The sequence below is a fragment of the Puma concolor genome, chromosome B2, assembly GCF_028749965.1.
Source record: "Puma concolor isolate L17-30 chromosome B2, mPumCon1.1.hap2, whole genome shotgun sequence".
In the NCBI taxonomy this organism is placed as follows: Eukaryota; Metazoa; Chordata; class Mammalia; order Carnivora; family Felidae; genus Puma; species Puma concolor.
The window spans coordinates 32,544,828-32,572,057 of NC_141671.1; the positions used below are offsets into that span (position 1 = coordinate 32,544,828).

The 27,230-nt window shown below is 39.0% G+C and overlaps 1 long non-coding RNA gene, 1 other non-coding gene and 1 pseudogene across 3 annotated transcripts in view; 2 read left to right on the top strand and 1 right to left on the bottom strand.

Moving 5' to 3' along the window:
• The first annotated feature begins 2,681 nt into the window (after nt 1–2,681).
• On the top strand, nt 2,682–3,965 carry LOC147580877 (glyceraldehyde-3-phosphate dehydrogenase pseudogene; annotated as a pseudogene).
• Nucleotides 3,966–4,977: 1,012 nt separating this feature from the next.
• LOC112862975 (U6 spliceosomal RNA) lies at nt 4,978–5,086 on the top strand. The gene has a single exon (XR_003223831.2). It is a non-coding gene; the product is annotated as a U6 spliceosomal RNA (small nuclear RNA).
• A 17,368-nt stretch (nt 5,087–22,454) lies between these two features.
• The window catches only part of LOC147580878 (uncharacterized), a 151,932-nt gene continuing 147,156 nt past the window's right edge, over nt 22,455–27,230 (bottom strand). For both annotated transcript variants that reach the window (XR_015251144.1, XR_015251143.1), the window contains exon 3: nt 22,455–22,954. This is a non-coding gene — a long non-coding RNA (uncharacterized LOC147580878). The remainder of the gene's footprint in view (nt 22,955–27,230) is intronic.

The window sequence follows — 27,230 nt, forward strand, 5'->3', positions numbered from 1 at the left end:
TGCACCCAATAGCAGAGTACCTAAATATATTAAACAATTATTAACAAATCTGGAGGGAAAAATAGACAGCGATGCAATAATAGTAGGGGACTTCAATATCTCGCTTTCAGTAATGGATAGATCATCCAGACAGAAAACGAACAGAAAAAAAAAAAAAAAAAAAAGGAAGTGAATGACACTTTAGACCAAATGTACCTCACAGACATACACAGAACATTCCATTCAAAAGTAGCAGAATATATATCTTTCCAAGTGCACAAGGAATATTCTCCAGAATAAATCATATGTCAGGTCACAAAATAACTCTTAATAAATAGAAGATTGAAGTCATATCAAGTACCTTCTCTGACCTCAATGGTATGAAACTAAAAATCAATAACAAGAGGAAAAGCTGAAAATTTCACAAATATGTACAAATTAAACAACACACTTTCCAACAACTAGTGGATCAAGGAAGAAATCAATTGGAAACCAAAATGTACCTTGAAACAAACAAAAATGGAAACACAAAATATCAAAACCTATAGGATGAAACAAAAGCAGTTCTAAGAGGAAGTTTAGAGGCCCCTGGGTGGCTCAGTCGGTTAAGTGTCTGACTTTAGCTCCAGTCATGATCTCGCGGTTCATGAGTTCGAGCCCCATGTTAGGTTCTGTGCTGACAGCTCAGAGCCTGGAGCCTGCTTCAGATTCTGTGTCTCCCTCTCTCTCTGCTCCTCCCCTGCTTGCTCTCTGTCTCTCTGTCTCTCTCTGTCTCTTTCTCTCTCTCTCTCAAAAATAAATAAACACTAAAAAAAAATTAGAGGGAGGTTTATATCAATAAAAGCCTATGTAAAAAAGAAAAACCTAAAAAAAATAACCTAATATTAGGCCTCAAGGAACTAGAAAAAAAAGAATAAACTAAGCCCAAAGTTAGCAGAAAGAATGAAATAATAAAGATTAAAACAGACATAAGTGAAATAGAGACCATAAAGACAATTAAAAAAAGATCAATGTTTGGTCATACACATTAAAGTGTCAGGAGGTAATGCATCCTGAATGCACAAAAGTATCATATCACATTTGGGAAACTCCCAAACATCACTCTGAGTTTAATCCTGATTTTCATCCTTTATAATAAAATTGTAATCATGTGTAGGAAAAAAATCAATGAAACTAAAAGTTGGTTTTTTGTAAACAAATTAAATTGGCAAACCTTTAGCTAGACTAATAAAAAAGATGACGACTCAAACTAATACAATTATAAATGAAATAGGAGAAATTACAACTGATACCACAGAAATAAAAAGTATCATTAAAGACTACTGTGAACAATTATATGCCAACAAATTAGATAACTTAGAAGAAATGGATAAATTCCTAAAAACACATAACATACCAAGACTAAATCATGAAGCAATAAAAAATCTGAGTAGAGCAATAGGAAGGAAGGAGATTGAATCAGTACTCAAAAATCTCCCAACAAAAAAACTAGATGACTTTACAGGTAAATCCTACCAAGCACTTAAATAAGAATTAATAACAATCATTCTCAAATTCTTCCAAAATATTGAAGAGGAAGGGACACTTCCAAACTCATTTTACAAAGCCAACATTACCCTGATACTGAAGTCAGACAATGACACAAGAAAAAAAAAAAAAATTACAGTCCAACATCCCTGAAAAACATAGATGCATATATCCTAAACAAAATACTAGCAAAGTGAAGTCAAGAACACATTAAAAGAATCATACACAATGATCAAGTGGGATTCATCCCTGGAATGCAAAGATGGTTCAATATATGCAAATACATAAATGCGATACACCACACTAACAGAATGAAGAATATAAATCATATTATTGTTTCAGTAGATGTAGAAAAGGCATTTGACAAAATTCAACATTATTTCATGATAAAAACTCTCAAAAGGTTGGGTATAGAAGGAATGTTCCTCAACATAATAAAGGCCTTATATGACAAGCCCACAGCTAACATCACACTCAATGGTGAAAAGTTAAAAGACTCTCCTCAAAGATCAAGAAAAAGACAAGAATGCCCATTCTTTCTGTTTCATTTAAACTAATACTGGAAGTCCCAACCAGAGCAATCAGTCAAGGAAAAGAAATAAAAATCATCCAAAACAGACAGAAGAAGTAAAACTGTTGCTATTTATAAATAACAATCTTTTATATAGAAAATCTTAAAGACCCCACCAAAAATTGTTAGAAATAATAAATGAATTCAGTAAATTTGCAGGATACAAAATCAGCAATCAGCAGCAATTTCTATACACTAATAAGGAACTGTTTGAAATAGAAATAAAAAATAATACCATTTACAAAACATCAAAAACAAAAAAATACATAGGAATAAGTTTAACCAGTTCTTTGAAAGGAATTTAAAGAACTGTACTCTAAAAACTATAAGACACTGATGAAAGAGATTGAAGAAGACACAGATACATAGAAAGATATCCTATATTCTTGGATGGGAAGAATTAATATTATTAAAATATCCATACTACCCCAAGTGATTTACCAATTCAGTGTAGTCTCAATCAAAATTCCAATGGCATTTTTCACAAAAATAGAAAAAATAATCCTAAAATATGTGTGGAAACACAAAACACTCCGAACAGCCAAGGCAATTCTGAGAAAGAAAAAAGCTGAAGGCATCATATTTCCTGATTTCAAGAGATATGATGGTGAAGGTTGGAGTAAAATGAATTTGGCCATATTTGGCACCTGGTCACCAGGGCTGCCTTCACTTTAGCAAAGTGGATATTTTCACCATCAGTGACCTCTTCACTGACCTCAGCTACATGGACTACATGTTCTAGTATGAAATCACCCATGGCAAATTTAATGGTACAGTCAAGGCTGAGAACAGAAAACTTGTCATTAATAGAAAGCCCATTTCCACCTTCCAGGAGCAAGATCCCAACAACATCAAATGGAGTGATACTGGTGCTCAATATGTTGTGAAGTCCACTGGTGTCTTTACTACTATTGGCAAGGCTGGGGCTCACTTGAAGAGTGGATCCAAAAGGGTCATCATCTCTGCCCTTTTTCTGCTGATGGCCCCATGTTTGTGATGAGCATTAACCATGAGACAACTCCCTTAAGACCGTCAGCAATGCCTCCTGAATGACCAACTGCTTGGTCCCTCTGGCCAACATCATCCATGACAACATTGGCATCGTGGAGGGACTCATAACCACAGTCTTTGCCATCACTGCCACCCAGAAGAGTGTGGATGGCCCCTTGGGAAGCTGTGGTGTGATAGCTGAGGGACTGCCCAGAACATCAGTGTCACCAAGGCTGAAGGCAAGGTTATCCCTGTGCTGAATGGGAAGCTCACTGGGATGGCCTTCCATGTCCCTACCCACAACACATCAGTTGTGGATCTGACCTGCACCTGGAAAAAGCTGCCAAATATGATGACATCAAGAAGGTGGTGAAGCAGGCATCAGAGGGCCCCTTCAAGGGTATCCTGGGCTACACTGAGAATAAGGTTGCTTCCTGCAACTTTAACAGTGACGTGAATTCTTCCACCTTTGATGCTGGGCCAAGGGAATCCTGGGCTACACTGAGAATAAGGTTGCTTCCTGCAACTTTAACAGTGACGTGAATTCTTCCACCTTTGATGCTGGGCCAAGGGAATCCTGGGCTACACTGAGGACCAGGTTGTTTCTTGCAACTTTACCAGTGACACCCATTCTTCCATCTTTGATGCTGGGGCTGGCATTGCCTTTAATGACCACTTTGTCAAGCTTATTTCCTGGCACAACAATAAATTTGGCTACAGCCATTGGGTGGTGAACCTTATTGTCCACATGGCTTCCAAGGAGCAAGAGACCCCTGAACATCCAGCCCCAGTGAAGCAAAAAAAGAAGAGAGAGGTCCTTAGCTGGTTGCCCCAACTCATCCCCCAGCACACTGAGAATCTCCAAACCTTGAAACAGTTTCCATCCCAGACCCCTTGAGGAAGGGGAAGGCCTTAGGGAGCCCTCCTTTGTTATGTACCACCAATAAAATACACCATACCCTGCCTCCAAAAAAAGATATGCTCAACTGAAAAATGCCTCTTTAAAGGTTTGTACACTTGGACTCATTCATCCCGGAGCCCAGCACAAAACTAGCCAATTGCAAGGCACCCAGACTTTATATGAAGGAGGCTCATTTGCTTATTCTTAAAGAATCAGCCTAAGGGGCAGGCATCTAATTTAACATATATCTAGGAGCCTGCTGATGTATTCTTCAGGGACAGAGGCTGGTAGGAGACATTGCTACACTTTCCTTCTGCCTTGCTCCAGCTGGTGGTTGACATTTTTATGTTCTCCCTCTACCATGCTCCAAAGTTCCAGTATCTCCTAGAGGGAAGATTTTACATGTGTCTGTTGCCTCAGTTTTTAAGACCACTGACCTCAGGGCATTCCTTGGTTATCTGGCTCTGGTGGCCAAGTGGGGGGGGGGGGCTGCATTAATTGATCCCACAAGACTATAACAATTAGGAAGAAAATTCTTGGAAGGTTACTGCCTCAAGGGCGCTGCCCAGACAGCAGACTGAAACATACACTGAGTCTGTCTGTGAAAGAAGCCTATTTGTTTGTCCTGGAGCATCAGCCTGAGGGGCATATCTAGGATGCTATAGAGATGTTTTCAAGGAACATAGGCTGGTGGACACCATCATTGGGCTCCCCCACTGCTTAGCTCTAACTAGCCAGTATCTCCTAGAAAGGAGCTTCTACACTAGCATGACAATTTTTGCAACTGCCACCCAAAGGACACCACCAGATTGTCAGGCTCTGGTGGCCAGAAGAGCTTATGTTTGCAGTCCCACAACACTGCATATATTTGCCTCCTTAAAAGCTGCTGCTTGAGGGTCTGGCTTCCAAACAGATTGAATCTTGGTGTTAACTGAGATCCTCCCATTTAGGACACTGACAGGTTTTGGCATACCCTAAGCTACTAGAAGCCCTGAAAATAAAACAAGTTGTGTTTTCTTTGGCAGCACATATACTAAAATTGGAACAATACAGCGAAGATTAGCATGGACTTTGAACAAGGATGAAAATAAAATAGTTGCTTAGATAATCACAAAAGTCTGAGAGTCAACCAAAAGCTAAAGCAGGGTTGAAAAATAAAGTGCATCTCCTACACAAGGCCACTCCTTCAAAACTAGGAGAGGTGGCTATTTTATCTAAGGCATGGAAATCAACACAGAGTCAAGCAAAATGAAGAAACAGAGGAATCTGTTCCAGACAAAAGAACGAAATAAAACCTCAGAAAAAAAGTCCTTAATGGAAAGGACAGAAGAAATTTACCAGATAAAGAGCTCAAAGCAGTGGTTCTTTATAGGTGCTCACCAAACTCAGGAGAAAACTGGATGAACACAGGGAGAATTTCAACAAAGAAAAAGAAAATACAAATAAAATTCACAAAGCTGAAGAATAAAATAACTGAACTAAAAAAAATACACTATTGGGGTTCACCAGTAGATGAAACAGAAGAAAGGATCACCGAATTCAAAGACATGGCAGCACAATTAGCCAAATCAGATCAGCAAAAAAGAAAAAGAATCTAAAAATTAAAAGTAGATCTACCATGCAATTCAGCAATTCCACTCTGGGTATATACCTAGAGGAAATGAAAACAGGGTTTCGAAGACATATTTGCACTCTTATGTTTGTTGCATAATTATTTACAATAGCTAAGATATAGAAGCAACCTAAGTGCTCATTGATGAATGAATGAATAAAGAAAACATGGTATAGGGGCGCCTGGGTGGCACAGTCGGTTAAGCGTCCGACTTCAGCCAGGTCACGATCTCGCGGTCCATGAGTTCGAGCCCCGCGTCGGGCTCTGGGCTGATGGCTCAGAGCCTGGAGCCTGTTTCTGATTCTGTGTCTCCCTCTCTCTCTGCCCCTCCCCCGTTCATGCTCTGTCTCTCTCTGTCCCAAAACAATAAATAAACGTTAAAAAAAAATTTTAAAAAAAAGAAAAAAAAAAAAAAGAAAACATGGTATATATTCAATGGAATATTATTCAGCCATAAAAAATGATATCTTGCCATTTATGTCAAACATGGGTGTACTTTCAAGGTATTATGCTAATTGAAATTTGTCAGACAGGGAAAGACAAATACCATATGATCTCACTTACATGTGGGATCTAAGAACAAAACAAACAAACAAACAAAACATCCAAGCTCATATTATAGAGAAAAGATTGGTGATTGCCAGAGAAGGTGGGTGAAATTGGTTATGGGGAGGTCAAAAGTTATAAAACAATAAATAAATAACAAGGTTGTAATGTATGGCATGTTGGCTATAGTCCATAATACAGTATTGCATATTTGAAAGTGAAGGAAGTAGAAATTGTAAAGTTTTTTTAAATATTTATTTTGAGAGAGAGCGCTCACATGAGCAGGGGATGGGCAGAGAGAAGGAGAGAGAGAATCCCAAGCAGGCTCCCTGCTCAGCACAGAGCCCAACACAGGGCTCCATCTTACCAACTGTGAGATCATGACCTGAGCCAAAATCAAGAGTCAGATGCTTAACCAATGGAGCCACCCAGGTGCCCCCAAATTTTAAAGTTTTCATCACAAGAAAAAAAAGTTTGTAATTATCTATGTTGACAGATGTTACTAGACTTACTATGGTTATCATTTTTGCAATATATACAGATATTGAATCATTATGTTGTTCACCTGAAACTAAGATAATGTTATATGTCAATTATACATCAATTTTTTAAAGGCAATAGTATGGACAAGTATATACAAATAAATCAGATAACTTAGATAAATTGGACTAATTCCTAGAAAGTCACAAACTACTTGGGGTACCTACCTGGGTGGCTCAGTCAGTTAAGTGTCCAACTTTGGCTCAGGTCATGATCTCACAGTTTGTGAATTAAAGCCCTGTGTTGGGCTCTGTGCTGACAGCCTAGAGCATGAAACCTGCTTCGGATTCTGTATCTCCCCCTCTCTCTACCCCTCCCCCACTCACACTCTGTCTTTCTCTCTCTCTCAAAAATAAATAAACATTAAAAAAGAAAGTCACCAACCTCCAAAACCAAATCAAGAAGAAATAGCAATATGAAGTGACCAAATTCTGTCATGCTGAAGGTTTTCAGAAACATTCTCAGAATCTCTTCACCATTTATCAGAGGTGCGTGGAGCTCTGATGTGAAGGAAATGTTCAGATCAAAATGTTCAGAGTAGGAAACAATGACAGTGCCTTTCACTGAATTACTTGACAGTGCAGCTGATCTCCCCAAACCAACCCCACAAAGTCAGTCATATCCTTCATTTTCCCCATGTGATACAGTAAAAACTCCCATATTAAGGAGCCCCCAGTAACTGAGATAATTAGGAGAGAAATTTATCCTTTGCTAGGGTAGCCCAGACTCTCCAGTTGATCAAAAGATCTGTTGAGTAAATAAGGGAATAGAAGGATGCTTCTTTTCAGTGTCCTAGTGTCAGAAAGGATTCCTAGACTTATATTTAAGTTTAGATGTAGTAAGTCTATTGGAAGAAAGAGATTACAGAATTTGCAAGCTTACTGGATGATGCCTCAGCAAGAGTAAGAAAGATACAACAAACTCTAAGAGACAGACTTCTGGAGAGCTAAAAGTGAGCCTTTCATGGTATCAATCTTGTTATAAACGTCTTAATGTCATATATTTTTATTCAGTACCAGAAAAGAACAGGTATGTGAATGGGTAGTGAGACACAGTAACTGTCACTGATAAATTTGCATAGCAATGCAAAATCCTATTCTTATACTTGAGTTACAACATGGCTCTTGAGTCAGTAGCAGTGTAAACCAATGTGGCTCAAATTATCAGCTATTGCATTTAAAAAATTCTAAAATACAAAGCAAATTAGAGCTGATTTATCATTGGGAGAGTGCTGGTTAATTTAGCCCAGGCCCTGAAGGACTCACTGTTTGGAAAATATACTTGTGTTCGTACTGATGGCCAGCATATGCCAGCATATGCCGATATGCTGGCCTCCAGCAGGGGAACTTTTATTGCCTACACCCTGAGCTGGCAGGCAGCATGGCTCCTATCTCTGTTTAAGTGTGAGCTCTGTAGGTCCAGCCCCCTGGTTACTGCAGCCCTCTCCCTTCAAACCTGTCTCTTTGTTGAGAGAGAGAGTTGAGGCCACTGTTGAGACAGTGGCCCTATGTCTGTCTGGTCCATAACTAGGCACACTCTCACTATCATACCAAACAATTTCAGATTCATCGTATTGAAATGGGTTTCCCAACTGCATTTGGAAAGTTTTGCAGTGTAGTTACTACTATGCTGGTTTCATATGCCTATAAGGTGTCCTGTAAAATATAGTGACTAACTGAAAATTGCCTTCACAGTTGGGAGTATTAATCTACACTCTTTTGATGTCTTTACTTATAGTTTGTTCTGACGTGCCTCACATCTTGTGTGAAGCTTTTTGATAGACTGACCAAAGACTCTGTTACTATCTAAAATGTGCATTGAAACCTCAGAGAAACTGACACATTTGATGGTTGTAGGAAGGGAGAAGCTGCCTGGGCATAGGAAGTAGTTATTAGACCATGTTGTGGTTGAAGAGGAAGAATGATGGAACATAAATCTTTGCATAAACCACACTTAAGAGAAACCGTGATAAATTGTTAAATACTTGTCTTTACAGCTAACAAAGCAAAAAAAGGAAGGCAGCATCATTTGTATCTGGCAGACTAAACCACAAAGAAGGCATACCCAAACGTGTGGAGGCAGGCAGGGGAGGGGGCATGGAAACTCCATTAACATCTCAGTTCAGTGAAATTGATATATGAAACACTTACATATGGAACATTGTGTAGAATTTCTGAAGTTACCTGCCCACCCTGTCCCCACTGGGTGTCTTCTCTGCCTTTCTTCTCCTCCCATATGACTTCACAGTCCCTCTGGGATCATGACCACAAACTTTCCAATCTTAGTTATGCTCCCAAGCCCACTTTTCAATCCCTTTATTTAGTTATTTATTTATTTAGAGAACATGTGAGCATGGATGAGAAGTAGAGGGAGAGAGAAAGAGAGAATGAGAATCTTAAGCTGGTTCCATGCTCAGCATGGAGCCCAATGCAGGGCTCCATTCCACAACTCTGGGATCATGACCTGAGCCAAAATCGAGAGTTAGATGCTCAACCAACTGAGTCACCCAGGTGCCCCTCAATCCTTTTATATATCTTAGTCATTTCTATTTCTCATTTCCCTCCAATTTTTTCTTTTTTACCCACTCATTTCACATAACTAAAATAGTTACCACTTTGTACCTCACAGATAAAGAGGAAAAACACAAACACTTCCCAAATCCAGCAAGCCTTAAATTCAAAACCCAGGAATTGTGCCACTCAAGCAAGCAGAGACAGGAGAGCCCTATTGAAGTTCACACTGTTTTTCCTGCAAAAGGAAACTTTCAGAATAAATGTCCAGTCTGTAGTTAAAGTACAGCAGCTTTTGTGTTAGAACTTCTGGGACTGGGTGCAAGCCTTGACCCTTTGACTGCATTTAGCAATGGTCTCAGCACAGGAATTGCTTTGGTTTTTGATGAAGCTGAACACTTTTTAGACTCAAAGTGTTTTACCTGTAATATTTCTAGTATAACTGAACAAAATTTCAGAATCTTCAGCTGAGCATGAAATCTCTAAGATGTGTCACCTCTTTAAATAACCCTTAGATAAACGACACTAGAACTGACCAGGAGTGTTCATCCCTGCAGGCATGCATGCAGGAACAAAATACTGCGACAGATATGAAAAACAGAGAGATGGGGAACAGCTCTTTTCTACCCATAAGGTGCCCACAGAGAAGAGCTACAAAAATGTAACTCTCCACCAAAGGCTCATACTGGTGAAACACTGCCAGGAGGAGGCCATTGAAGGTGTATGTGGCCAGGTGCCTAATTCCTTCTTTAGAAGAATTATGTGGTCGGGCGCCTGGGTGGCTCAGTTGGTTGGGCGACCGACTTCAGCGCAGGTCATGATCTCACAATTTGTGAGTTCGAGCCCCACATCGGGCTCTGTGCTGACAGCTCAGAACCTGGAGCCTACTTCAGATTCTGTGTCACCCCCCCCTTTCTCTACCCCTCCCCTGCTCACACTCTGTGTCTGTCTCTCAATAATAAACATTAAAAAAAGAAGAAGAAGAATTATGTGGTCTAGTGCCCGTGAGGGGAAGTGTATGTAAATGCCCTTCCGGGCCACAGTGTAGCACAGTCACCCCTCTCTGGTTGGACGGCCTGAGTTTGAATTCTGGCTCCACCCCTTACTAATGGTGCAGCCTTAGGCAGGCGTCCACCTCCTCCATGCGACACTTTCCTAGCTGGTAAATTATACCTACCTCATGGTATCATGAAGATGAAGCCAGTTAATATAGTAAAAGCACTTAGCAGAAGAGTGTCTGCCATATAGAAATCACTCAGTAATTATTAGGCATTATTATTATTATAATTTTTATTAATTATCATTATCATCATGTCTGAAGGGTAACCTGGCAATCTGTCTTTATTTTCTCACTAGCCTTGTTGATCAGGATCCAATACATCTGGGGGAGAAGTCTTAGTGTCAAAAGCCAAAAGAAGCCTGCCTTTCTTTATATTAGGTGGGAAAGGGGAGGAGGGAAGGAATAGGAGGGAATAGCCATTCATACTTTAGGTTCTGCCATCGCAGGAAACTAACCAGCAATAAGACAGCTAGGCAAATAGCTGGATCTATCCCCTCCCTCCCTTCCTGACTTCCTTTCCATCATTTACATATCGCAGAATGTGTTGGTTGACTCTGAAACTGCAAAAATCACGTTCACACCTGCTTGATGCAGGTCAAACCAATCGTTGATTTGGGATTCATTGGCAGTTTAGTGAGCAGAGCATATTCTGAAACTCACTTGGGACTGAGCAGATATAAATAAATGAAGTATCCTCTGCATTTCTAGAAGTGTAAACACTTTATGATGTTGATATTTATAGTTGTCATTTCCCTACAGACCTATGATCGCAAGCCCATCCTTGGATTAAGTGTAGCACTTAGTTGTGACCTAGATCAGAGGGGTAATACATATTCCCTCGTATGACTGTTCGGCCCTTCACTTCTCTTTGCATATGGAATCTTTTTCTCAATAGAGAAGCAGAACGCTCTGGAAGGCACACCCAAAGTCTACATGCTATCACATTTCTTCACCCAAATCTGCAACCCCACAACCCAGTTCTCTCTAGCTGGGCTGTAGCGACAACCTTTGCAGAAGTTGGGTTTAAGTGAAACCAAAATAAGACATTGGGTAAGTTCCTCTCAGGCAAATTAAAACCATACGGGAGGCAGCATCATTGGTCTCTGGCAGACTAAGCCACAAAGAAGTACAAGATAAAAATATTTAGGTAGAGGAGAAGAAAAAAATACCCATTAACAAGAACAAAAACAACAACCAAAAAAACCCAAAATATTAAGTCATATATTTAACAAGGGATATAAAGAATCATCAGAGTAAACATTACAAAATTCTTCTGAGACCACCAAAGATAAAAAAAGCAGAGCAGAATACGATGTTCCCAGAGAGGAATATAATATGGATTTAATTCAGTTTCAATCAAGATCTACATGACATACTAAAAATTAGTAATGTATTTTCAAAAGTCAGTATGCAAAGTACTCATAAATAAATGAATGAATAAATAAATAAATGTGTGTATGTATGTATATCTGACACTATATTATTAATTTCTAAAAATAATAAGCTTTTGTCTCCACTGTATTGCTTCACTTACAGAAGTGCTTTTTCTTTCTAGTAATATTTAGTTCTTCTTATATGGAGATGATTTATTCCATCATCTCTGACTACAGTATTAATAAGTACCATTTGGCCTAAAGGGCTAAATCCTGGAGACAGATTTAGGATACCAGGGGAAGGGAAAAACACATTCAGAGTGCCTTTGCAGCCCTGCCTTGCTCTGTTCAACTCCCACACTGCCTCGTGCCCAAAAAGAGAACATAAGCTAAAGGAGAACTTACAGACAGAGCATTTGCAGAAGTTGTGTTTAAGTGGAACAGCGATTTGACATTGAACATGTTCTCTCCAGCCAATAAGGATCAGATGTAGTGCAGCATCACTTGTCTCTGGAAAGCAAAGCTGTCAAGAGAACTCACAGGAACAGAACTAATGTGTATAGAAAAGTCTTTTTCACAATACCAACAAAATCTAAAAGGTACGAAACAAAAATATGACAACTTACTAATTTATTTAATGTAACATGAAAAGCTAAAGAGATAAAATATAAATCAAATTTCACATGAAATTCTAAAATTAACGACATGAATCTAAAATTCAGTAGGAATGAAGAATAGGCAAGAAGAACACCTTTCTTTTGCTGAATTTACTACTTGATTTATAATTACTCTCTTCTCAACCACGTTGTTTAATTTTCAAAAATGTTTCTTCCTTCTTTAAGCATGCATTTCCTTTACTTATGGAGATAGTACTTTCTGTAGTGTTTCTGTAGTGTGGGAAAATGGGATATTTTCTGAAGTCAGTGGATGGAAGAGGCTCACAGCAAGAATGAGCATTCCTCATCAATAAAAACAAAGGCAGTGTCATAGACTCTAAGTTTCAAGTTGTCTCTTGTCTAACAAAAGAGCGGACACAGGATTGAAGCGAGAGAGATGGCTAATGTTCGGAAAAAGACAAGAGCCCCGAATAAGGGTCCTGGTCTCGTATTTATCTAGATCAGAAGGCTTACATACATGATGGGCATGTACAAAGAGACAAAGAAACTGTGAACATTAACTTGAGGACGTGAGGGGGGAAAGGGGGTTTTGAAGATATACAGTGTTTGGGTTTTGGGTCAATATAAAACAAAATCCTGGCACTGGGTAGATGGGTAGATGGTTGTTAACAGCAGACAGGAGACTCCGTGCCTGTTTATCTTTGCCAGCCTAGGGGATGAGACAGATAGGGGGAATAACCTCAGGGTCAACAAGGCACCTTCTCTCTTGTTAACCATCTCTGCTCTGGGCTGCTTTGCCTGCAATGCAGCGGTCCATAGTCCAATTCACCGTTTACCTAACCTGGTCCTATTTTCCTATGAAAACAGCTTTCTGCTATAGTACTAAATTTGGGGTGCTTTCACCCTGAATAATCTAATCTTGTTATTCCTGTGTATTGGGCACCTTTTGCCACTTCTATTTCAGGCCTTTGCCACTCTCTCTCTATTTTGGGGGGGCGCTGCACCCCCTCCCTATTTGGGAGTGCCTTTGCACCTACCTATTCTGGCACTTTTGTACCTCCCTTTTCTCAGGGTGTCTTTGCACCCCCCTATTCTTGGAGTGCCAATCTGTTTTACCCAAACTCAGGTGTGAGAATTTTATGACTTTATATTTCTTTATGCCTTGTTAACCTATTGGTGTAAGCTTGGGGATTCCTAAGCTAATCCCCCACAAGGCAGGTGGGCTTTCATGTCTGCATTTATCATCGAAATGACCTGGACACTTGAGTAGTGAATTTCACCTTAGTTCTGATTGTAAATTTACAATTCCTTCATCACCTCACAGCCTGCTAGCAATGTCAGTGGTATATGCCAAGGTATCTGAGGAATACAAGGCTGTGTAAAAGCCTTCTCAAAGGTCTATGATTACTTCAGCACACTTGTCGCCTAGACACGGGACCCTGACAAACATATCTACTCTCTCCATACCAGAGGCTCGGGCTTTCATCTATGAAAACTTGTTTAGTCATTCTCTTAAACTCCACTACCAAGGTTTTGTGGGTTTTTTTGTTCATTTGTTTGCTTTTTGAGACTGAAGCTCTTCCAGGTTTATGACAGTTTGTATTCAGTTATCTGAAGGACCAAGAATTTCTCCTTTTGGGGGGCCTTGGTGGCTCAGTCGGTTGAGCATCCAACTTTGGCTTAGGTCATGATCTCATGGTTGGTGAGTTCAAGCCCCATATTGGGCTCTGTGCTGACAGCTCAGAGCCTGGAACTCCCCCTTCTGTTCTCCCAACTCCACTCTAGTGAGGTTTCTTATTCATATTCACACTTTTGATGATTATAATACAATGTTGTTGTCTATATTCACTATACATTAGATCTTTAGGGCTTATTTACTACTTGTTGCAAGTTTGTACCCTCAAACAATATCTGTCCTATACCACCACCCCCACTCTTATCCCCTGGTAACCACCCTTTTACTCTGTTTTTATGAGTTTGACTTTTTTAAATTCCACATGTAAGTGATATCATACAGTACTTACTTTCTCTGACTTATCTCAAGGCCTTACTTGATATCATACAGTACTTACTTTCTCTGACTTATCTCAATATGCTCAAGGTCCATCCATGTTTTTGCAAATTGAAGGATATCTTTCTTTCTCATCGCTGTAATATTCTATTGTATGCGTGTATATGGATACACACATACATCTTCTTTATCCATTTATCCATTGATGGACACTTAGGTTGTTTCCATATTTTGGCCATTTTGAATAATGCTGCAATAAATATGGGAATGCATATATCTCTTTGATATTCTGTTTCAATTTCCTTTGGGTATATACTCAGAATGGAATTGCGGTATCTTATGATAGTTCTATTTTTAATTTTTTGAGGGACCTCCATATTGTTTTCACAGTGGGGAAACCAATTTACATTTCCACCAACAGTGTATAACGGTTCCCTTCTTTCCACATTCTTGCCCACATTTATCTCTTATGTTCTTGATGACAGCCATTCTAACAGGTATCAGGTGATATCTCACTGTGGTTTTGGTTTGCATTTCACTGATGATTAGCGATGTTGAGCTTCTTTTCATACCTGTTAGACATTTGGAAGTCTTCTTTGGAAAAATGTCTATTTAGTTCTTCTGCCCATTTTTTTATCAGATTTGCATTTTTGTTATTGAGTGATATAAATTCTTTATATATTTTCATATTAACCCCTTATTTAATATATGATTTATTAAATATTTTCCCACTCTGATATTGCCTTTTCATTTTGTTAATTGTTTCTTTTGCTGTGCAGAAGCTTTTAAGTTTGATGTAGTTTCATTTTGTTGATTTTTGTTTTTGTTGTTTATACTTTAGGTGTCATATCCAAAAACATATTGCCATGGCAAATGTCAAGGAGCTTCTTTCCTACGTTTTCTTCTAGGGTTTTCCATATATTTTTCTTCTATTCATTTCTGTTTAAATTCTCTTGTTAATGACCGACCATAGGCAAGCTAAGGGCCACGCATAAGCTAGCACACACTCTTCTCCAGGTGGGATATGTGTGATATTCCTCAGGCACTCCTGGCTGCCCAAGAACAAAGAAAAGGAAAGAAAATAAATGGTTGATAGAGATCACAGTCATTCAGGACTTGAGTCTCCATCAGTTTACAAATATCTTAGTAAATTACAAAAAAAAAATGCAATCTTATCAATAGCCTAAGAAACCTGTAGACTCAGTTTCCTGGAGCCCCAACATCACCCCTCCTTAGGTGATATGGGGAACAAAGGCAAGAAGGAAGCAACAGGTAGAAATAAATTTCCTTATAACCTGCAGCCCATTGACTATACTTTTGGCTGACAGAGTAGAACATTTCTCCAGGAACTCCCTACTATCTCAATGTTAATGCTTTGCAAAAGGGAAAAACAACCTTAGCTTGACAATAGCTAGGCCTCCAGTACCTTGTGAGTCTTAACATATGAAAATCCTTTTGCAATCTCCCCCTTACCTTTACCTCCCCCAACACCCAAGTATATAATCAGTCTCTCCTCACAATCCAGGGACAACTCTTTCTGCCCACAGGTCCTGTCCCCGTGCTTTACTAAAACCACCTTTTTGCACCAAAGACATCTCAAGAATGGCCATCCATTCCGAACTCCACCATCACTCCAAAAACCCCAACAACGAAGACCTTTTTACAAAGGAACTTTCTTTTACAACGATTGCAAAAATTCTGTGGACTTCAATATCCCCACATCTCAAAGATAAGAATGAAAGCATGACTCTCAAATGCACAGGCAGAAAGAGGCTGAATGGGTTGTGGGTTCATCCCCTACCCCACTATCCTTTCTCTTCAGAGCTCACTCTAAACCCTCTCAATCTCTACCACCTCTCAGGTGCAAGACTATCCCTGACAGATCTTTTTCTTTAATGAGATAGCGATTTTTTTGTGCGTGCCTCAGGCTATCCATAAACAATGTTGTTGCCAGACCAACCCCTGTGATACTTAAGATTGCAGGACACCTTCAACAATAACCAACAGGAAACTTTGAAAGAGAAAAGGTTTATTACTTACAAATCCTGGAAATTACACAGCACGCCTGGGGCCATGCAGTGAGGTCACAAAGTGGGGGTAGGGAGGAGTTAGCCTGAGAGCAAGGCTTGTGTTGCAGGATTTTTTTACCTCAATACCCAGAGTTCCTTGTCTCACCCCTTGGAAGAATGAAGAGATGAACACAAAATGAGCAGCAGGCAGAAACTTATTAGAGTATAAGAAAGCCCTCTTTGCAGAGGGGGGCCCCGACAACAGACAAGACTCTTTGTTTTATGATTCCCGTCAGCCCTCCTTTCCTTTCCCCCTCCCTTGTTTCTTCTCAGGTTCTACCCTTACTGGCTAGGTAATTCTAAATGCCGAGTCATTCTTTTTTAATTGGCTCGTTTCTAGTGGATGAGGGGTGGGGTTCCACGTGAGTCATACGTTTTATTGTCTATTTATTTTTCATTAGGTCTTTTGTCAAATTCCTGAGGGGAATGTGAAGGGACAGTAGGTGGTGTCTGTTACATTCTTAAGAGGAACCTTACTCCCTGCGGGAGTTTGCTGTGGTCGGACACTCCCAGCATTGTTCCAAAATACGTGTTTTTTTCCCCACCCCGGGACCTCAGGTCCTATCATTTCCCTCTTTTCCTATTTTATCCTATCTTTCCCTATCATACTGGGGTTCTGTCTTTATTAAAGCTGAATGGGGGCCCAGGGTTTTGCAGGTTCCCTCTTTGTGGGTGAATTTAAAACATAAGAGGAGGGGCGCCTGGGTGGCGCAGTCGGTTAAGCGTCCGACTTCAGCCAGGTCACGATCTCGCGGTCCTTGAGTTCGAGCCCCGCGTCGGGCTCTGGTCTGATGGCTCAGAGCCTGGAGCCTGTTTCCGATTCTGTGTCTCCCTCTCTCTCTGCCCCTCCCCCGTTCATGCTCTGTCTCTCTCTGTCCCAAAAATAAATAAACGTTGAAAAAAAAAAAATTAAAAAATAAAAAATAAAAAATAAAAGGAGAAATTAAGGTACAGGAAGAGAAAAAAGGAAGGGGAGAGGAGTCAATTCTCTAAATCAGCTAGATCTCTAAAACAAACAAAAAAATCAGAGTGGAGCACCCTGGCTCTTTACTGGCTCTTTCTTTTACGATCATTGCAAAAATTCTGTGGACTTCAATATCCCCACATCTCAAAGTGGATGCTTCTTTGTAGTGGATGCCTGAGCAAACAGGGCCTATGTAGGGCACTTGCGTTATAAAAATGGAAAACCAGCTGCCAGGGTTTACACTACAGATAGTCTTAGAGAAATGCTCCAGTAAGACTAATTAGTAATCAATTCTATTATTGTAAACACAATTTTATAAGATACTTCTTTGTTTGAAGTATTTTTTCAAAATCCCCAAACTTTACACACATGTGGAATACTTTTCCCTAATACTGTCAGTTGTTAGAACATTAGAATTCTATGTGTGTTATCATTTGTATTTTTAAATTCTGGTTAAATCCTAATTTAAAACTTTCTAGGCAAAATGCTTTAAATATGTGCGTTGATATCTGGCTTTAAAAATGTAATTTAAAATAAACAGTTGATTTAAAATTTCATTTAAGGGGCACCGGGTGGCTCAGTCAGTTGAGTATGGACTCTTATTTTGACTCAGGTCATGATCCCAGGGTCATGAGATCAAGTCCTGCAACAGGCTTCACACTGGGCAAGGAGCCTGTCCACGTGTCTCTCTCTCCCTCTCTGTCCCTCCCCCCCTTGCATTTCTCTGTATCTCTGTCTCAAAAAATTTTTTTTTCGTATGAGATTCTTCTTCATTTGCTTAATTGACTAATGATAACTAAATATTTCTGTGTAATGAATGTTCATGATAAGTAAGTACGCTAGGATTGGAGAGTTCCTGGAAAGAGAACCAGTCACCACTGGACATCACAAACATCATCTGTCTCCAGGCAGTCAGTTCTGTAACCCGATGAATTAAGAGCTTCAGTTAAATTCAACAAGCATTTGTTGATTATGTGCTATAATCTTAGCACACAGTCCTCATCAAACAACCTATTCAGTTTCGCTGAACTGTTCCCTTGAGCTATAGTTAAAGTGGATTTGGACATGGAGGCAATTTTTCAAGTTTGTCAGTAAAAAATTGTTCAGGAGCAGTGTAAGAGAAAAAGCAACTAAGTCACACATACAGGAGTTGTTGGTGGCAAAGAATAGGTGGGAGTGATATTAAATGAAAAACAAACTAATTATCTTTGCAATGCCTGTCTGCTTCATTAACTTTGTCATTTGAGGGGCCGTGTACACAGTTCTTTGTATCAAAATATGCTTGGTGACCATAAGATCACTTACAATTCTCCAAGTTCCTGTGCTTGTATCTGGAAACCTCTAAGATGTTGTGAGAACAGGGGTGCCTGGGCAGCTCAGTCAGTTAAGGGTCCGACTTCAGCTCAAGTCATGATCTCATGGTTCGTGGGTTTGAGCCCCACATCAGATTTTGTGCTGACAGCTCAGAGCCTGAAGTGTGCTTTGGATTCTGTGTCTCCTCTCTCTGCACCTCCCCCACTCATGCTCTGTCTCACTCTCTCTCTCAAGAATAAATAAACATTAAAAAAAAATGTAAAGAAAGCGTTTTAAAATGTTGTGAGAACAAAGCATAACATCTAGAGTATGCTGGAATTCAACAGTTCTTAGTTCACATCCCCTTTGGGAAAGCTATGGGGATGAAGTAAAATTTAGTAGCTGAGTGGGTGGAGTTCATTTCATATATGGAAGCACTCCAACTCTCACATTCAAAACTCCTCGATATAGACACAAAAGCCAGAGAACATTTGTGGTAAACTGCAAAATTAGTCATAAATTCTTGGCAGCTCATCCTATTAAGAAATGCAATATTAACTCACCTCTTGAACTGACGTTGAACTGTGACTTGCTTTGACTAAGAGAATGTAGTGGAAGTGATGTTGTGAATCTAAATTTAGGCTGCAGAAGCCCTGCAGTTTCTCTCTTGCACTAGGGAGAGTTCCGGCACCTTGTGAATATGCCTCAGCCAGGCTGCCGGATGATGAGCCCAAATGGAGAGGTGCAGCAGTCTTGGCTGAACCAGCTGACGTCCCAGACTTGTAAACCTGAAAACAACTGAGCTGTCCCAGAACACAGAGTGCCCACATGGGCTTGGCGCAATTTGCTGTCTTACAGAATCAGGAGAATATACTAAAACTTTGTTTGAAATCAATTCGTTTTAGAGTACTTTGTTACATAGAAAAAACTGACTAATACAACACCCTTCAAAAAAAAATTCTATTTCCTTATGATCTCTTACTGCTCCTGTGGGTCACAGGCTCTCACAAACCTACACTGCCACAAGGAGAAGGTTGGATTAATGAGGGGAAAGCTATAGGCCATCCCTGGCCTAGCACAATTAATATTTGTCAGTATAGAGTTGCTATCATTTGGGAATACTTGTCATGTGCCAGGCACTGGACTGTATTTATATCTTATAATTTGTACTTATTAATAATTTCATCATATACTATCACGTAATAGTTTTCATCCCATTTTATAGAAAAGTACACTAAGGCTCATATATTTTGAATGACTTGTACAATGTGATGCAACTGATAAAATCAAAAGCAACACCTGGGCGGCTCGACCAGTTGAGCGTCTGACTTCAGCTCAGGTCGTGATCTCATGGTTTGTGAGTTCAGCCCCACGTCAGGCTCTTTGTTGTCAGCGCATATCCCATTTTCGATCTTCTGTCCCCCTGCTTATCTAAAAATTTTCATTCAATATGTATTTTTGAAGGAAAGAGAGAGAACGCACGCAGGCACACAAGTGGGGGATGTGCAGAGAGAGAGACACACACACACAGAATCCAAAGTAGACTCCAGGCTCTGAGCTGTCAGCACAGAGCCCAACCCAGGGCTCGAACTCAAGAACCAGGAGATCAGGACCTGAGCTAAAGTCCGACTCTTAACCGACTGAGTCACCCGGGTGCACCCCCATCTTTGCCCCTCCCCTGCTCATGCTCTCTCTCTCAAAAATAAACATTTAGAAATATATTTTAAAAAGGCAGTGTTGGGGCGCCTGGGTGGCGCAGTCGGTTAAGCGTCCGACTTCAGCCAGGTCACGATCTCGCGGTCCGTGAGTTCGAGCCCCGCGTCAGGCTCTGGGCTGATGGCTCAGAGCCTGGAGCCTGTTTCCGATTCTGTGTCTCCCTCTCTCTCTGCCCCTCCCCCGTTCATGCTCTGTCTCTCTCTGTCCCAAAAATAAATAAACGTTGAAAAAAAAAATTAAAAAAAATAAATAAATAAAAAGGCAGTGTTGAATACTTATTTATTTGATTACAAAGTCCTTCTTCGTCTTACTTTGCTGCTCTGGACTCGGTTATTGTTGTGAAGCACCTTTGCTGCAAGATGGCACAGGCTTTGGCCTTTTTAGTAAAACTTCACCAATATAGTAACAGGGTTGTGTCAGGGCAAAAGAGTTGAAAGTCAGAATTAAAGAACTTGAAAATACACAAGTCCTTAGAAAATGTTACAAATGTTAATTAGAACTAACATACATTCTGTCTGAATAATTTCTAAGGGCTTCCAATGACATAACTTATAATGACACATTCTATTCATATTGACGACTAAGTATTAAATTAATGGAGGAAATTCATGCTTTTTGAGAAAATCTTGGACAAGGTAATATCTTAAACCCCAAATTTTATTTCTACCATTAATTAATAAAAGGGCCTTTCATTTTCCTTAGAGACAGAAAGTAACAAATTAGTTTTTGTCAAAAATGGTACACCATTCCTCGGAATCTAATTCACTAATGATTTTATCTTATATTAAAATTATGACCGGAAGACAGAAGTGACTGGAACAGGTTCATTGTGTGACAGCAGGAGGAGATGAGACAGAGTCAGGTTAAAGACAGACTTCATCTTCTCTTAGTTAATAACATGGACTTGTTTAGACTTCATCCCATAGAATTTAAGATCTGAGACTGGACCTTCAACTTCCCATCCAAGATGCAATTCTGATCCACATGGTCAACACCCTAACGTCCTAATTCAATTTGAAAATTTCTAACTATAATATTAATAGGTGAAATATTGGATCATCAAGAAAGGTTTTATTTGTTAAAATCTTAAGTAATTTCTGCAAGGAAATATCAAAGGTTCAAAACAGCCAAAGTAAAACCAATGAATCACTGAAGTAATAATTAATAAACTTTATTGTGCCCATGCCAAGAAGACAGTTTTTGAATCAAGAGCATTTATTTTCTTTCTTTATTTTTTTTTTAAATTAAATCCAAATTAGTTAGCATATAGTGAAACAATGATTTCAGGAGTAGATTTCTTAATGCCCCTTACCCATTTATCCCATCCCCCTTCCCACAACCCCTTCAGCAACCCTCAGTTTCTTCTCCATATTGATGAGTCTCTTCTGTTTTGTCCCCCTTCCTGTTTTTATATTATTTTTGTTTCCCTTCCCTCACGTTCATCTGTTTTGTCTCTTAAAGTCCTCACATGAGTGAAGTCATATGATTTTTGTCTTTCTCTGACTAATTTCACTTAGCATGATACCCTCCAGTTCCATCCACGTCATTGCAAATGGCAAGATTTCATTATTTTTGACTGCTGAGTAATACTCCATTGTATATATATACCACATTTTCTTTATCCATTCATCCATCGCTGGACATTTGGGCTCTTTCCATACTTTGGCTATTGTTGATCGTGCTGCTATAAACATGGGGGTGCATGTGTCCCTTTGAAACAGCACACCTGTATCCCTTGGATAAATGCCTACTAGTGCAATTGCTGGGCCATCGGGTAGTTCTATTTTTAGTTTTTTGAGGAACCTCCATACTGTTTTCCAGAGTGGCTGCACCAGCTTGCATTCCCACCAAAAATGCAAAAGAGATCCTCTTTCTCTGCATCCTCACCAACACCTGTTGTTGCCTGAGTTGTTAATGTTGGCCATTCTGACAGGTGTAAGGTGGTATCTCATGGTGGTTTTGATTTGTATTTCTCTGATGATGAGTGATGTTGAGCATTTTTCATGTGTCGGTTATCCATCTGGATGTCTTCTTTGGAGAAGTGTCTATTCATCTCTTTTGCCCATTTCTTCACTGGATTATTTGTTTTTTGGGTGTTGAGTTTGATAAGTTCTTTATAAATTTTGGATACTATCCCTTTATCTGATACGTCATTTACAAATATCTTCTCCCATTGTGTCGGTTGCCTTTTAGTTTTGCTGATTGTTTCCTACGCTGTGCAGAAGCTTTTTATTTGATGAGGTCCCAGTAGTTCATTTTTGCTTTTGTTTCCCTTGCCTCCGGAGACGTGTTGAGTAAGAAGTTTCTGTGGCCAAGATCAAAGAGGTTTTTGCCTGCTTTCTCCTTGAGGATTTTGATGGCTTCCTGTCGTACGTTGAGGTCTTTCATCCATTTTGAGTTTATTTTTGTGTATGGTGTAAGAAAGTGGTCCAGGGTCATTCTTCTGCATGGCGCTGTCCAGTTTTCCCAGCACCACTTGCTGAAGAGACTGTCTTTATTCTATTGGATAGTCTTTCCTGCTTTGTCAAAGATTAGTTGGCCATACGTTTGTGGGTCCATTTCTGGGTTCTCTATTCTGTTCCATTGATCTGAGTGTCTGTTCTCGTGCCAGTACCATACTGTCTTGATGATTACAGCTTTGTAGTATAGCTTGAAGTCTGGGATTGTGATGCCTCCTGCTTTGGTTTTCTTTTTCAAGATTGCTTTGGCTATTCAAGGTCTTTTCTGGTTCCATACAAATTTTAGGATTATTTGTTCTAGCTCTGTGAAGAATGTTGGTGTTACTTTGATAGGGATTGAATTGAATATGTAGATTGCTTTGGGTAGTATTGACACTTTAACAATGTTAGTTCTTCCTATCCAGGAGCATGGAATCTTTTTCCATTTTTTTGTGTCTTCTTCAATTTCTTTCATAAGCTTTCTATAGTTTTCAGTGTATAGATTTTTCACCTCTTTGGTTAGATTTATTCCTAGGTATTTTATGGTTTTTTGTGCAACTGTAAATGGGATCAAGTCCTTGATTTCTCTTTCTGTCGCTTCATTGTTGGTGTATAGGAATGCAACCGATTTCTGTGCGTTGATTTTATATCCTGCAACTTTGCTGAATCCATGAATCAGTTCTAGCAGTTTTTTGGTGGAATCTTTTGGGTTTTCCATATAGAGTATGATGTCATCTGCAAAAAGTGAAAGTTTGACCTCCTCCTGGCCAATTTGGATGCCTTTTATTTCTTTGTGTTGTCTGATTGCAGAGGCTAAGACTTCCAATACTATGTTGAATAACAGTGGTGAGAATGGACATCCCTGTCTTGTTCCTGACCTTAGGGGGAAAGCTCTTAGTTTTTCCCCATTGAGGATGATATTAGTGTTGGGTCGTTCATATATGGTTTTTATGATCTTGAGGTATGCTCCTTCTATCCCTACTTTCTTGAGGCTTTTTATCAAGAAAGGAGGCTATATTTTGTCAAATGCTTTCTCTGCATCTATTGAGAGAATCATATGGTTCTTGTCCTTTCTTCTATTGATGTGATGAATCATGTTAATTGTTTTTGTAGGTATTTAACCAGCCCTACATCACAGGTATAAATCCCACTTAGTCGTGGTGAATAATTTTTTTAATGTATTGTTGGAGCCGGTTGGCTAATATCTTGTTAAGGATTTTTGCATCCATGTTCATCAGGGAAATTGGTCTATAGTTCTTCTTTTTAGTGTGGTCTCTGTCTGGTTTTGGAATTAAGGTAATGCTGGCTTCATAGAAAGAACTTCAGGGGAAGTTTTCCTTCCATTTCCATTTTTTGAAGCAGTTTCAAGAGAATAGGTGTTAACTCTTCCTTAAATGTTTGGTAGAATTCCCCTGGAAAGCCATCTGGCCCTGGACTCTTGTTTTTTGACAGATTTTTTATTACTAATTTGATTTCCTTACTGGTTATGGGTCTGTTCAAATTTTCTATTTTGGTAGTGTATATGTTTCTAGGTATTTGTCCATTTCTTCCAGATTACCCATTTTATTGGCATATAATTGTTCATAATATTCTCTTATTATTGTTTTTGTTTCTGCTCTATTGCTTGTGGTCTCCCCTCTTTCATTCTTGATTTTATTTATTTGGGTTCTTGCCTTTTTCTTCTTGATCAAACTGGCTAGTGGTTTATCAATTTTATTAATTCTTTCAAAGAACCAGCTTCTGGTTTCATTGATCTGTTCTACTGGTTTTGTTTGTTTGTTTGTTTGTTTCAATAGCATTAGTTTCTGCTCTAATCGTAATTATTTCCTGTCTTCTGCTGGTTTTGGGTTTTATTTGCTGGTTTTTTTTTTTTCTAGCTCCTTAAGGTGTAAGATTAGGTTGTATATCTGAGATCTTTCTTCCTTCTTTAGGAAGGCCTGGATTGCTATATACTTTCCTTTTATGACTGCCTTTGCTGCGTTGCAGAGATTTTGGGTTGTGGTGTTATCTTTTCATCGACTTCCATATACTTTTTAATTTCCTCTTTAACTGCTTGGTTAGCCCATTCATTCTTTGGTAGGATGTTCTTCAGTCTCCAAGTATTTGTTACCTTTCCAAATTTTTTCTTGTGGTTGATTTTGAGTTTCATAGCGTTGTGGTCTGAAAATATGCACGGTATGATCTCGATTTTTTTGTACTTACTTAGGGCTAATTTGTGTCCCAGTATATGGTCTATTCTGGAGAACGTTCCATGTGCACTGGAGAAGCATGTATATTCTGCTGCTTTAGGATGAAATGTTCTGAATATATTTGTGAAGTCCATCTGGCCTGGTGTGTCATTCAAAGCCATTGTTTCCTTGTTGATTTTTTGATTAGATGATCTGCCCATTGCTGTGAGTGGGGTGTTGAAGTCTCCTACTGTTATGTTATTACTATCAATGAGTTTCTTTATGCTTGTGATTAATTGATTTATATATTTGCGTGCTGCCACATTTGGTGCATCAATGTTCACAATTGCTAGGTCTTCTTGGTGGATAGACCCCTTGATTATGACATAATGCCCTTCTGCATCCCTTGATACAGTCTTTATTTTAAAGTCTAGATTGTCTGCTATAAGTATGGCTTCTCCAGCTTTCTTTTGTTGACTATTAACATGATAGATGGTTCTCCATCCCCTTATTTTCAATCTCAAAGTGTCTTTAGGTCTAAAGTGGGTCTCTTGTAAACCACATAGAGATGGATCTTGTTTTCTTATCCATTCTCTTACCCTATGTCTTTTGATTGGAGCATTGAGTCCATTGACGTTTAGAGTGAGTACTGAAAGATATGAATTTATTGCCATTATGATGCTTGTCGAGTATGTATTATTTCTAATAATTGTGTTATTTATATTTTTTTCTTGACTTGTACTGGCTAGGGTCTCTATTATAATGATAAATATTATTTTGCATTGTGTATAAAAATGTATATAGCAAATATTGTGTAAATAATAGGTTTATATAATATATTTATATGTTATAAATATTATTATGTGAATACAAAGCATGAAAATGTGAAATTTTCCAGTCTCAAGAGGAGAGTATTCAATAATTTAACATTAAGTACAGTATCTGTGGATTTTTTCTGAAAATAATATTTTAAAAAATTTTTAATATTTATTTCTTTTTAGCAGGGGAGGGGCAAAGAGATAGAGACAGAGAATCTGAAATGGGCTCTGCACTGACAGGCTAACAGCAGTGAGCACAATGCAGGGTTCAAACTCAGGAACCATGAGACCATGACCTGAGCTGAAGTTGGATGCTCAACTGACTTAGCCACTGAAAATAATCTTAATAGATTAAGGGAGTTTCCTTCTATTCTTATTTTGTTAAAAGTTTTAATCATGAATGTATGTTGACTTATATCAAATGATTTACTATATCAATTAAGATAATTCTATGGTTTTTCTAATGTTATTCTGTTACCAGAATAATTCTGTAAGTATAATGTGCTAACATTAGAAAAATAAATTCTCAGGGCACCTGGGTGGCTCAGACAGTTAAGCATCTAACTTTTGATCTCAACTCAAGTCATGATCTCATGGTCTGTGAGTTCAAGCCCCATGTGGGGCTCTGTGCTGACAGCATAGAGCCTGCTTGGAATTCTCTCTCCATCTCTCTCTCTGCCCCTACCCTACCCGTGCTCTTTCTCTCTCTCAAAATAAAGAAGTAAATTTAAATAAAAAGAAAAATAAATTATGACTGCATTCACGGAATAAACCCCACTGTGTTACAGTAGAGTGTATTTTTTCACATTGCTGGATGTAATTTGTCAAAATTTTGTGCAGATTTCCATATCTGCATCATAAGAGAGACTAGTCTGTAGCTTATGTTCTGGTTGTTTTGAGTTTAATTTACTCTTTTGTTTTCCTAGTTTCCAAAAGTGGAAACCTAGGTTATTGATGTGAGGTTTGTTCTTTTCTAAAAGAGATTGTTTACAACTATAAATTTCCCTCTAAGCACTACTTTACCTGCATGCCGTAAGTTTCATATGTTGTATTTTTATTTTCATCAGTTCTAATCTCCCTTGTGATTTTTTTTTTCTTTGACACATGGGTTATTGTAAAGTTTGTTGTTTACACTGGACTGGATAGACTTAACACATATATTCAGAACCTTTCATCCTAAAGCAGCAGAATACACATTCTTCTCAAGTGCACATGGAACATTCTCCAGAAGATATCACATACTGGGTCACAAATCAGTCCACAATAAGTACAAAAAGATCAATATCATACCATGGATATTTTCAGAACATAATGCTATGAAACTTGAAATCAACCAGAAGAAAAAATTTGGAAAGACCACAAACCTGGAAATTAAAGAACATCCTACTCAACAATGAATGACTTCACCAAGAAATTAAGAGAAAATTAAAAAGTACATGGAGGGGCACCTGGGTGGCTCAATCGGTTGAGTGTCTGACTTCAGCTCAGGCCATGATCTCATAGTCCGTGAGTTCGAGCCCCACATCG